Source organism: Dipodomys spectabilis, unplaced genomic scaffold, assembly GCF_019054845.1.
Source record: "Dipodomys spectabilis isolate Male_0828 unplaced genomic scaffold, ASM1905484v1 ptg000323l, whole genome shotgun sequence".
In the NCBI taxonomy this organism is placed as follows: domain Eukaryota; kingdom Metazoa; phylum Chordata; class Mammalia; order Rodentia; family Heteromyidae; genus Dipodomys; species Dipodomys spectabilis.
Window position 1 is genome coordinate 831,874 of NW_024871000.1, and position 11,567 is coordinate 843,440.

General features: G+C 35.7%; 1 non-coding gene and 1 pseudogene across 1 annotated transcript; one reads left to right on the plus strand and one right to left on the minus strand.

Moving 5' to 3' along the window:
* Positions 1 to 6,109: 6,109 nt before the first annotated feature.
* On the plus strand, positions 6,110 to 8,207 carry LOC122128105 (annotated as a pseudogene).
* A 1,744-nt stretch (positions 8,208 to 9,951) lies between these two features.
* Positions 9,952 to 10,060, minus strand: LOC122128121. The gene has a single exon (XR_006151370.1). It is a non-coding gene; the product is annotated as a U6 spliceosomal RNA (small nuclear RNA).
* Between the last annotated feature and the right edge of the window lie 1,507 nt (positions 10,061 to 11,567).

Consider the following 11,567-nt stretch of genomic DNA (forward strand, 5'->3'; position numbering starts at 1 on the left):
GCCTGACTTCATGTAGGCTGTGATAGCAGCCCTGACTGGCTGTGCTTACTGGAGTGTTCTTTTGTTTGTTTTGTTTCCGGTTTTGTTTTTTTTTTTAGAGATCTAGTATTACTATTCAAAGTAGTAGCTTTTCTGGGCCCCTGTGAGTCCCTGGCCTAGAGTCAATGGGGTTTTCTCCTAAAGATACAAAGAACAGGTGACTAAATTCCTGTTTAAATTGTCTCAAAATGAGGCAATCTGGCATCTTTGCAAAGCCATCAATAATCCTCTGTAACCAATTACAGAAATGGTCTATCAAGATGGCTTTTCAAGGTTGACTGTGAAAAATGTTCATTTCCAAGTCACCAGCATAAAACTGATCACATCCCTGGGAGTAGACTTTTGGAAGGAAGGTTCCCCTTCCTTCCTTATCTTATGGTAGATCAAACCAAAATATTCTGCAGTTGTGGTCAGCCTGGAGCACATTTTCCCAAGAATATTCTCTAGTGTAAAAGAGGACCAACTATCAAAATAAAGGTGAAAATACTTGTGTACTACAGAATGATTTATCTTGCTTATATCTGTTGTTATTTTCATTACTTCAAACACATGGATAATTATATTGGGATTAGACAAGTGGCAAAGGATTAATAGAATAAAGATTCTGTTTACCTTCATATATCTGATATAATACACTTAACCTCTTATGGAAAATTAAATCCAGCTGTAGAAACAATGTCAGAAATATAAAATAAGCCTCAATATGAATAATCTGGCACACATACACCATCATCTACTCAGAAATGCAGTCTCTCTATAAATATTTATTTGGTGAAGAATAATAAAAACTTAATGAATATGACTTTTAGGTATCATCTGAAATACTCCTCGTGTATATAATTGTATGTAATTTTATAGATGTTACCTAGACAGGAATTTAACATGCATATAGAAATCAAATTTCCACAATTTAAGCTGGATGAGAAGAATCATTCCCTCTTGTATTGTGTGGTGTGAATTTTACCATAGTGCTGAACCCTTCCACCTAATACCAAGAGTCATGTGCAATAATTTATTATTTGATGTTAACATGATTGCTAATTGTAGAATACACTTTGAATTATTACATTAATTCACAGAATTAAAAAAGTAATAATATATTATTTGCTTAAATTCTGCTTCTCAATTTTACAATTCATGATATATATTAGTAAAATTAGATTCACTTTCTTCTTTTCTATAGCTGCTAAATGTAAAATTTATATATTAAACATTCAACATTAAGAAATCAATAATAAGTAACCTATTATTAAAATGATATAGTATTAAACTGTGATTTGAATTATAGTTCTAACAAATTGTGATGTAAACAACAATTAATAGAATTATGGGTAATTTTTTTTAAAACTTACCAGCTTGTTATTTGTTTCCTAATTGTGTCATTTGTTATTTTGGTCCAAGCCATCTCTTCATCCTTATTGTTTAGTTTTCTATTTTATCTCTACTGGTTTGCTGATTGTGTGTTTTGTTTTCCCTTTTTAGTGAATGACATGAGGCTGAAAATCTGTATGCTAGTTAATTACTTCCTATGTTAAAGTAAAATTATTGCTCTCCACAGCTGTTCTACTCTTTGTAGAGTATTTTTCCCAGTCCCATATCCTGTATTGCTGCTCTCATGTATTTTATTTTATTTTACTTTTATTGTGAAAATACCTTACAGAGGGGTTACAATTACATGGGCAAAATAATGAATACATTTCTTATTAAGCATTGTTGCCTCCTCCTTTGTTTCCCCTTCCCATACCTTCTTTATTTTACTTTTTATTTAAATTTTACTGTCAAGGTAATGTACAGAGGGGTTATACTTACTTAAGTAAGGTAATGAATTCATTTCTTTTCTAATTTGTTATCCCTTCCCCCATTTTTCTCCCTCTTCCCTTCCAACAGCCCCTCCAAGATTATTTCCAACATATTGTCTTCTGTGTATCACTGTTGCATAGGTTCCCCCTTTGTCCTTTGCCTCACCATTTTTCCCTTTCCCTTCCCTAGTTCAGATTAACATATTTATAATAACCAGGGTATCAAAATCAAATACAGTGACTACAGGGGATAAAACATAGGTGGGGAAAACACAAAAGGATAAAAAGAAATCATGCAGTACATTAAGAACAACAACAACAAAGAACATGTCTTGGAGTACATTTCACTTAGAATCACCTTATACAATCATATGTACATAGCTATAGGGCTATTCTGCTCATCTACTAAGATTATCCTTGATGTACACAATAATGCTCCCCTATTACTCAGTAATCCCACTTCTGGGCATTTAACCAGGTGGCCACAAGCAAGGCCACACTAAAGCTACCAGCAAAATTATGTTTATCACAGTATTATTTACCATAGCTAAGATATGGAATCTATCCAGATGCCCCTCAGTAGATGAATGGATCAAGAAAATCACACACACACACACACACACACACACACACACACACACACACACACGGAATACTATGCTTCCATCAGAAAGAATGATACCACCTCATTTGTAAGGAAATGGAAGTTCTTGGAAAAATTATATTAAGTGAAGTAAGCCAGACTTAAAGAAACATAGGTCCCACGGTTTCCCTTATTTGTAATAATTAGTTTATACCAAGGATAATCTCATGTCCTATGTTGAGCATACAACATTATTGCTATATTGTTTGTTATTATTTCTGCAAACAGGCAGGTATATTTAAAGAATTATGCTCATCTTATCCATTACTGGAGGAAGAGCATCCAAAAGCGCAACCCCTACTAGGAAGAACAACTCCTACTTATTTAGCTTCATTCCTATGTAAGGCCAGTGTTGTCCCCTGTATCCTCATGCTGTACATTACAACTCTATGCCTGTTCAACCTGTATATCTCCTGTCTTATACATTGTGACCTAAATGCCCCAGCAATTCCACTTTGCTTTACTTTTCAAAAATTTTCTCCCTCTGAGTGTAAACTTGCTCAACCACTTTGGAAAGCAGTATGGAGGTTCCTGAAAAGACTTCACATAGAGCTCCCCTATGACCCAGCAATCCCACTTTTGGGCATTTACCCAAATGTTTACAAACAAGACCACACTAAAGCTACCAGCACAACTATGTTTATTGCAGTATTATTTACCATAGCTAAGATATGGAACCAACCCAGATGCCCCTCAGTAGATGAATGGATCAAGAAAATGTGGTATATATACACAATGGAATGCTATGCCTCCATCAGAGAGAATGACATTGCCCCATTTGTTAGGAAATGGAAAGGCTTGGAAAAAATTATATTAAGTGAAGTAAGCCAGGCCCAAAGAAACATAGGTTCCATGGTTTCCCTTATTTGCAATATCTAGTATATGTCTGAGTCAAGCAGAAAAGGTCAGATAATGTGATGTTAGGGAAATGAACCCTTAGATATGTACTTAAATGTTTTTTTTTTTCTTTCATGCATTTGTTTCTAACGTGTTTATAAGATTATTTCTTTGTTGCTTTGTATGTCCCTCCCCCACAGTATAACCCCTTCTTTCACTGTGTTTGATGTCGGTACAATTTGTGGAGGAGAAGGGGAAAAACAAGTCATGTAAGGATAACTGTGGACCCATTACAACAATGAGAAATAAAAGTTGTCATGTCAAAAAGAACTTTACAACTTTGGTGGGGGGGGGTGGGAAGATGGAGTGGGGGAGCAGGGGGAGGATGGGAAGGGATGTAAAGGGTAAACAAAGGAGGAGGCTGAAATGCTTGATAAGAAATGTACTCATTATCTTGCCCATGTAATTGTAACCTCTCTGTACAGTATGTTCACAAAAAATTAAAATTAAAATTAAAAAAATTTTCTCCCTCAATGTATGAGGTTGGTGTGTGTGTGTGTGTGTGTGTGTGTGTGTGTGTGTGTGTGTGTGTGTGTGTGTGTGTGTTTACAAAAATCAGAAGACAACATTTTTCCTCATTCAGAATACATCTTTCAGGTCATTATAAGTTGTGGCTAATGGGAGAAGTCTCTTGCTATTTTAAGGATGAAACAGAAAAATATATTTTTGCATGCACCACAGTTGTTTATTAGTCTGTAGTTGAACACTGAACTTCGATTTATATCTTAGCTGTTGTTGTGAATAATGTGAATAATAATGAACTACAGATATATTTACGAGTTACCCAGAGAGAAATAATCACATGATTGGTGGGTCAGATGATATTTCAACTTTGGATTTCTTTAGAAAACTGCATACTACTTTCTACAAGGAGAGTACTAACCTGTATTTTGACCGAGTGTAAAAAATTTCCTTTTCTCCACACTCTCACCAGCCAACATTATTACCTTTTGAGTTTTTTTAGAGGGCAGGTTTTTACTGTGTGCAGTACCCAAGATGACCTCAGACCCAAATCCTTTTACTCCTACCTCCTAAAATCTTCGAATTATAAGCCTTTACCACCACACCTGGTTCCTTTGATTTTTTTTGATAAGAGTTATAATAGTTATAAAGTAGTATCATAGTAATTTTGAATTGCATTTCTCTAATGACTTTTGTTTACAAAACATTAAGCCAGCATAAAAGTTGTATTAAACACAACTTTGTAAACACACTGGTGATTTTCAGGGCTTTTTGGAAAACATGTCTATTCAGAAATTTTGTCCATTTTTAATCAAGTTTCTTGTTAATCTCATCTTTAATCTCTCTATACAAAATCAATCATTAATTCAAGGTAGTAGAAAAGAAAAAATTAAGCTACTCCTAACTTTTTCAGTTTTCAATAACATGATATTGCTTAAATAATTTTCTGTTAATGCTTTGAGACTATATAACTCAATTTAGTTAGACCTTATACAAGGCTATGTATTTTATTTTATGTTGATTTTTCTTTCCAAAGCCTGCGTGACTAATTTCCCTTGGTTTCTTTCTGTTTCATGTAGTTCAGATTTCAAACTGAAGAATAAATGGAAGGAACAAACAAAAAAAAAATACAGTTCCTCTCATCTGATGATGCCTCTACAAGGAAAGACCTATCATAGAATATCAAAAAGACAATTCATTCTTCTAGGTCTGCCTTATCTTTGTGATGTAACTTAAGTGGTGTAAAACACAATATACTGCTCGGATACTTTTATGTGTTATCAGTTTTGTACATTTTCTTTTGGACTTCATCTCAGTCTACAACATTCCTTCATTATTATGTCCCTCATATTTTTACACTAACAAGACTGAAGATAACCAGTTTGATTTACAGCATGAGAAGTTATCTACCTGGCTTCCTTGGAAACAGAGCATGATCAATAGATAACATTGCTCACTACATGTAATGGTTTCTGTAATACTTATGACATTCTATTAGGTATTTAAAAAAAACTTCTGGCTAAACTCAAAGCTCATTCATAGAAGTTTATGTTAAGTATTTTACGTTTTATTTCTCTTAATTCTTAAGATAACATTTGCTATAAAGCTAATGTTATTACCATTTTAGTGTTGGGAAAAATTGTAATTAAAGGCACCAAGGGCATGGCCCAAAGACACACAGTGAGGAAGGAAATGAGTCAAAGTTTCCAAAAGTCATTCAGCAATACACAAAAGGTAGGTAAATTCTTTCCATTCTCTTACTCTCTCAATTCAATATTCATATTGTCCAAGAAATAATAGCATAGTAAATATTGCTCATGGTGATTGTTTTCTGTCAAATTTTGTCTTCATCACAGACTGTGTTGGTGACATTGGGTTATCATGCACAGAGCTGAGCTTCTAAATTGAGGTCCAAAGAGAGGCAAATTTCTTCTGTCCCACAGTTCCAGTTTCCTTTTTTAAAAAGTACCAAAACTTTTAAATATCATCACTTACTGTCTTTTAAGAATCCAAAAATGAAATAAATTCACATTTAATCAACCCAAAATGCTTTAAAAGTAAGAGATAATAAAACAGGCCCCCCTGAAGTAAATTTTCTTCTACTTTTAAAATTATTCTGAAAACCTTGTATTGGTTAGTCACACCTGTAATCTTATCTACTCGGGATAGCTACTCAGGAGCCTGGGATCTGTGGATAACCATTGGAGGTCAATCAGGACAAAAAAAATTCATGAAATTATTTTTCAAAATTTTTAATGACGCTGAGGAGAGGTCTGAGGGGTCCGGGCTGCACAGAGCGGCTGCCGGGCCCGGGCTGCAAGTAGAAGCCGCGGGGAACCACAGTCTCTGACCCGAGGAGTTCAGTTAAGAAGATGGCAGTGTTCACCCCAAGAAAGAAGAAGCAGAATTTTTTGAACTGTGACAGCCTATTATCAGAAATATCATCACAGGAATTAATTTTGAACCTCACTGAAAGTCTATTTCCATCACCTACAAAAAAGTACACTTGTCAGAACGGTGATAAAAAAGAAGTCAGAGAACACTGCTTTCCTCAAGACCATTTGATTTCAAGTCCACACAAAACAACTACAAAAAACAGATTGCCATCTGTAGATCACAGCTCACCATTTAAATCTACTATGCTTACTATATCTTTTTACAACAAAGATAAATTGTACCTCAATCCTCTGGAGAGAAAGCTGATAAGAGATAGTAGATCTTGTCTGCAGACTAATGGTGAAGATAAACTTATTCCCATTATAACTGAAAAATTGCAGGGAAAACCAGTCTCTATCAAAAAGAAGACCAAAAATATATGAAAAAGTTTAACTGTTAAGTGTCAATGCAGTTATACACACATCAAGGAAGTGTCAACAGATTCTAGAAATTCCAAGCAAAATCAAATGTCAAATAAACCTGTTGTAAAGAAAGAATATAATTGTTACCTAGCTGAAAGTAATCCAAATACTCCTCGGGTTCTAAGCCAAAAGGTAAAACCACAGGTTACACTCCAAGGTGGAGCCGCATTTTTTATTAGTAGGAAAAAAATGTCTCTTAAAACATTGTCACCAGAAGATGCACCATCACTAGGAGTTACATACAAAAATAAACCAGAAACAACTGGAGATTCTGATTCAGAGGTTATATGTAAGAGAAAAACTTTTGTGGAGAATCAAATGTCAAAATGCTCATTACTAGAAAAGAATGTTGAACTACAACATTCAAGAAGTAGAAACAAAGAAGAATTAATAAAAGATTCATTTGGTGCAGTAGTTTCTTCAAAGGAATATAAACTTGATAAAGATAACAATTTTCCTTCAGAGAATTCTGTTGAAAACATGACAATTTCTCCTGAGTCCACTGTCTACCCCATCTTCAATGTGTCTTCAGTCAATGCAAAAAGATCTACAGCTGAAGAACAGATTTCTTTGGGATCCATGAGTGGTACTAACTTCTTGAAACAGGCTCAGAAAAATATGAACATGAGAGATACAAATAAAGAAACAAAAGACCAGCTCATCATTGATGCAGGTCAAAAACATTTTGGGACTACTATATATAAGTCTTGTGGCATGATCTATTCTGCTGCCAACCCTGAAGATGAACTGCAACATGCCCAATACCACCAGAGATTCCTGGAGGGAGTTAAGTATGTGGGCTGGAAAAAAGAGAGAGTGGTTGCGGAGTTTTGGGATGGAAAGATTGTGTTGATCCTGCCTCATGATCCAAGTTACGCTCTGAGAAAGGTAGAAGATGTAAAAGAACTTGTGGATCATGAGTTGGGTTTCCAACAAGTCATTCCCAAATGTTCAAACAAAACTAAAACTTTTCTCTTTGTATCTGATGAAAAGAGAGTAGTTGGCTGTTTAATTGCAGAACCTATCAAACAGGCCTTCCGAGTCTTGTCTGAACCATCTGGCCCAGAATCTTCAAACTCTAAAGAAAGTTCTAGAGCTTGGCAGTGTTCAAATGCATCAGAACCTGCAGTCTGTGGGATAAGCAGAATCTGAGTTTTCAGACTGAAAAGAAGAAAGCACATTGCAAGACGACTGGTAGACACTGTCAGGAATTGCTTCATGTTTGGCTGTTTTCTCAGCACTAACGAAATAGCATTTTCTGACCCAACACCAGATGGCAAATTTTTTGCAACCAAGTACTGCAACACCCCTAATTTCCTTGTATACAATTTTAATAGTTAAAGCCAATTTTAATGATAAAACTGATGGTGACGTGGCAAAGTTCAGATAGTTCATCATTTGACATTAGCTAACATCAAAATAAACAATTGACTCATGTATCCCCACCAAACTTTGTACCTTGAGTTAGAAAGTCAGAATACATTCCCTGGAAACCATCTAAACTTCCCAGAAAGAGAAAAGTGCCTAGATAATACTGAATAGCACTCGGGTTCTTTATTATGAACCATTATAACTGTAAGTAGAAATTACTTACTTCCTGTATTCGAGCATTGATCAAGATAATTTCTACAGAAACAGGCTCACTTGTCTTTTGAGAACTGTTAAACTTTTAGGCTTCAAATATCTCTTGCCCATCAGAAGCCAAGAGGAAAATTAAATCTAAGTAAGTAATTTACTTATTTAGGTTTTCAAGCCAATTCCTCTCTTCCTGATACAGATCTATAGCTATATAATTGAAGGTATTTAGGGCCTTGAATTTCTAATTTATGGTAAGACATGGTAAGGAATGAGTAAAATATCCCAAATTCACTTATGTAGAACAGAATTTGGTAATTCAATGTTTTAATCTTGATGCAGATCAAATTGCCCAAATGGACACTTGCTTGAAATTTTAAGTTCTGTTCTGCACTATTCCCTTCATTTCTGTCAAATGAAAATGTTGGCGTGCTACATTAGGGGACTTGTCACTGGCCAATGTGGTCATTAACAGAACCAGATGCCCCAATGGATGAGATTGCTCGTTGAGAGACTTAACTTGCAAAGCAAAATGTATTTGAGCTGTTTTCATTCTCAGCCATATAACTAAAGGATTTCTTTTTAGGTTGTATTACTCTTCATCTGCCATCTTTATTTAATAGTAAACCTGGTTCCAAAGAGAATGTGAAAGTGTTAAAATGTTTGCAATTATGCCAAAACATCGTAATATTATTTACTGCACTGTTTTAAAATTCTTCTAAATGTTTTATTCAAAATTTCTATTAGCTTTATTTTTTTGGTTGAATGCTTTTGTGGTAAGATAATAAAAAGTATTCTTAAAAAAATTTAATGAACTAGCAAAGACTCAGGAAATAAAATATAGCTCATATAGTACCTCACCAACCTAGAGAGGAAAGGCCTAGCAAGGCCTTTAAGCCCTGATTTCAAACTCTGAGCAGGCCAACACACATGCATGCACATGCATTTGCATGCATGCATTTTTTCCCTTCCCCTCCCCAAATTAGAGAAGCGTACATACAAGAGGCAGGTGCACCAACTTCAAATACAGAGAAAACAAGGGTTATAGCGTGGGGGAAGAACATACAAAGAAACAAAAATTCACATCGCACATTATAAGTACGTTAGAAACAATAGCAAGAAACAAAAAACTACTTGTTTCCCTATCATGGGGTTCAATTCCCTTAACATCATCATATCTGTTCATATGCACATAGCTTTTGACCTTGTCTGCTTACCCCAGACATATATTCGTTATTGAAAATAAGGGAAACCATGGGACCTGTTTCTTTGGACTTGGCTTTCTTCACTTAATAATTTTTTTTCCAAGTCTTTCCATTTCCTAACATATGGGGCAATGTCATTCTTTCTGATGGAGGCATAGAATTCCCTTGTGTATATATACCACATTTTCTTGATCCATTCATGTAGTGGTGACAGCTGGGTTGGTTCCGTATCTTAGCTATGATAAATAATGCTGCAATAAACATAGTTGTGCTGGTAGTTTTAGTACGGTCTTGTTTGTGATCATTTAGGTAAATCCCCAAAAGTGGGACTGCTGGGTCAAAGGGGAGCTTTATGTGGAATCTTTTGAGGAACCTCCATAATGCTTTCCAAAGTGGTTGAAGAAGATTACACTCCCACCAAGAATGCTGTATGCTTCCCTTGTGGACACATCCCCTCCAGCATCTGTTGTTGTAAAAATATGGAACGCTCCACGAATTTGCATGTCGTCCTTGCACAGGTGCCATGCAAATCCTCTCTGTATCGTTCCAATGTTAGTGTATGTGTGGCTGAATTGAGCACAAAATATTTTTTATATCAAAAGTGCAATTGGGGGGCTGAGAAGGTGGCTCAGTGGTAGAGCGCTGGCCTTAGATGCATGAGGCCCTGGGTTCGATTCCTCAGCACCACATAAGCAAAAAGAAAAAAGCCAGCACTGTGGCTGAAGTGGTAGAGTGCTAGCTTTGAGCTGAGGAGCTGAGGGACAGCACCCAGGCCCAGAGTTCAGGGCCCACTACCAGACCCCCCCAAAAAAAACTGCAGTTGGATTTTATTAAACAAGACGATTCAACAAAAAGTAAGTTCAAATTGTCATGACATTTTAGAACCATATATTTCTTATATAAGCACACATTTAAGAATAAAATCAAGATTGACATGTCAAAAACAAAATAATTCCAGATATTTGTTGTTCAAGAAATGTGGAGGAGGAGGAATTCAATTATTCTATACAAGGCACCTGTCATAATGAACACTGCAGCAAGGGTTAAGGTTTGTTAAAAGTTTTAATGTTTTTTTTTTTGTTTTTTTGGGGGGTCTGGTCGTGGGGCTTGAACTCTGGGCCTGGGCGCTGTCCATCAGCTCTTCAGCTCAAGGCTAGCACTCTACCACTCAAGCCACAGCGCCACTTCCGGCTTTTTTCTTTTTGCTTATGTGGTGCTGAGGAATCGAACTCAGGGCCTCCGGCTTGCAAGGCAAGCACTTTACCACTGAGCCACCTTCCCAGCCCAATGTTTTAAAATATATTTAATTTTGGGAATTTGTTTATATATGCCAAAATTAGGACTGTTTGGCAGGTATAAAACTTTTCCATAAAGTATTTAAGATTTATGGTAGCAGACATATACTACTAAGTATATACATTTCAGAGTTTTGAGAAACTTTATTAATGAGAATTTGCAAAGTTTTTGTGTAAAGAATAAGAATGAAGAGTTAACACTTTGTTAACTACACAGTCTGTTAAAACTTTAGGGCTTCCTTAGTTTATAGGTTAACGAGGAAAAATGATGATATAAGCCATAAACAAATAATGAGAAGAGCCATAAATGTAATCTTAGTGGGTAGCTTTAAAGACTACTCATATTCTATAAAACTCTTGTTGAACATCACAACTTCAGTCAGTGTTAAATGTACAGAATTATGAGAAAATAGTAAAATCTAATATGTAGTATACTTCAGATAGTGAAAACAGTGATAATTGTTTTGTTTTTTATTTTATTAATTATTAACATTTAATTATTGTTTTTCTTTATTTGTAGCATTGTTTTACTTGTTGAAATATAGTACAACTCTTTTTTTTGGGGGGGGGGGGGTCCGATCGTGGGGCCTGAACTCTGGGCCTGGGCACTGTCCCTCAGCTCTTCAGCTCAAGGCTAGCGCTCTACCATTTGAGCCACAGCGCCACTTATGGCTTTTTTCTTTTTGCAAGTGCTCTACCGCTGAGCCACCTTCCCAGCCCTAGTACAACTTTTTGTAAGTCATCATTAGGAGGTACTTTGAGAAGGTTACTTGCATGGCCAAATCAATTTTTAT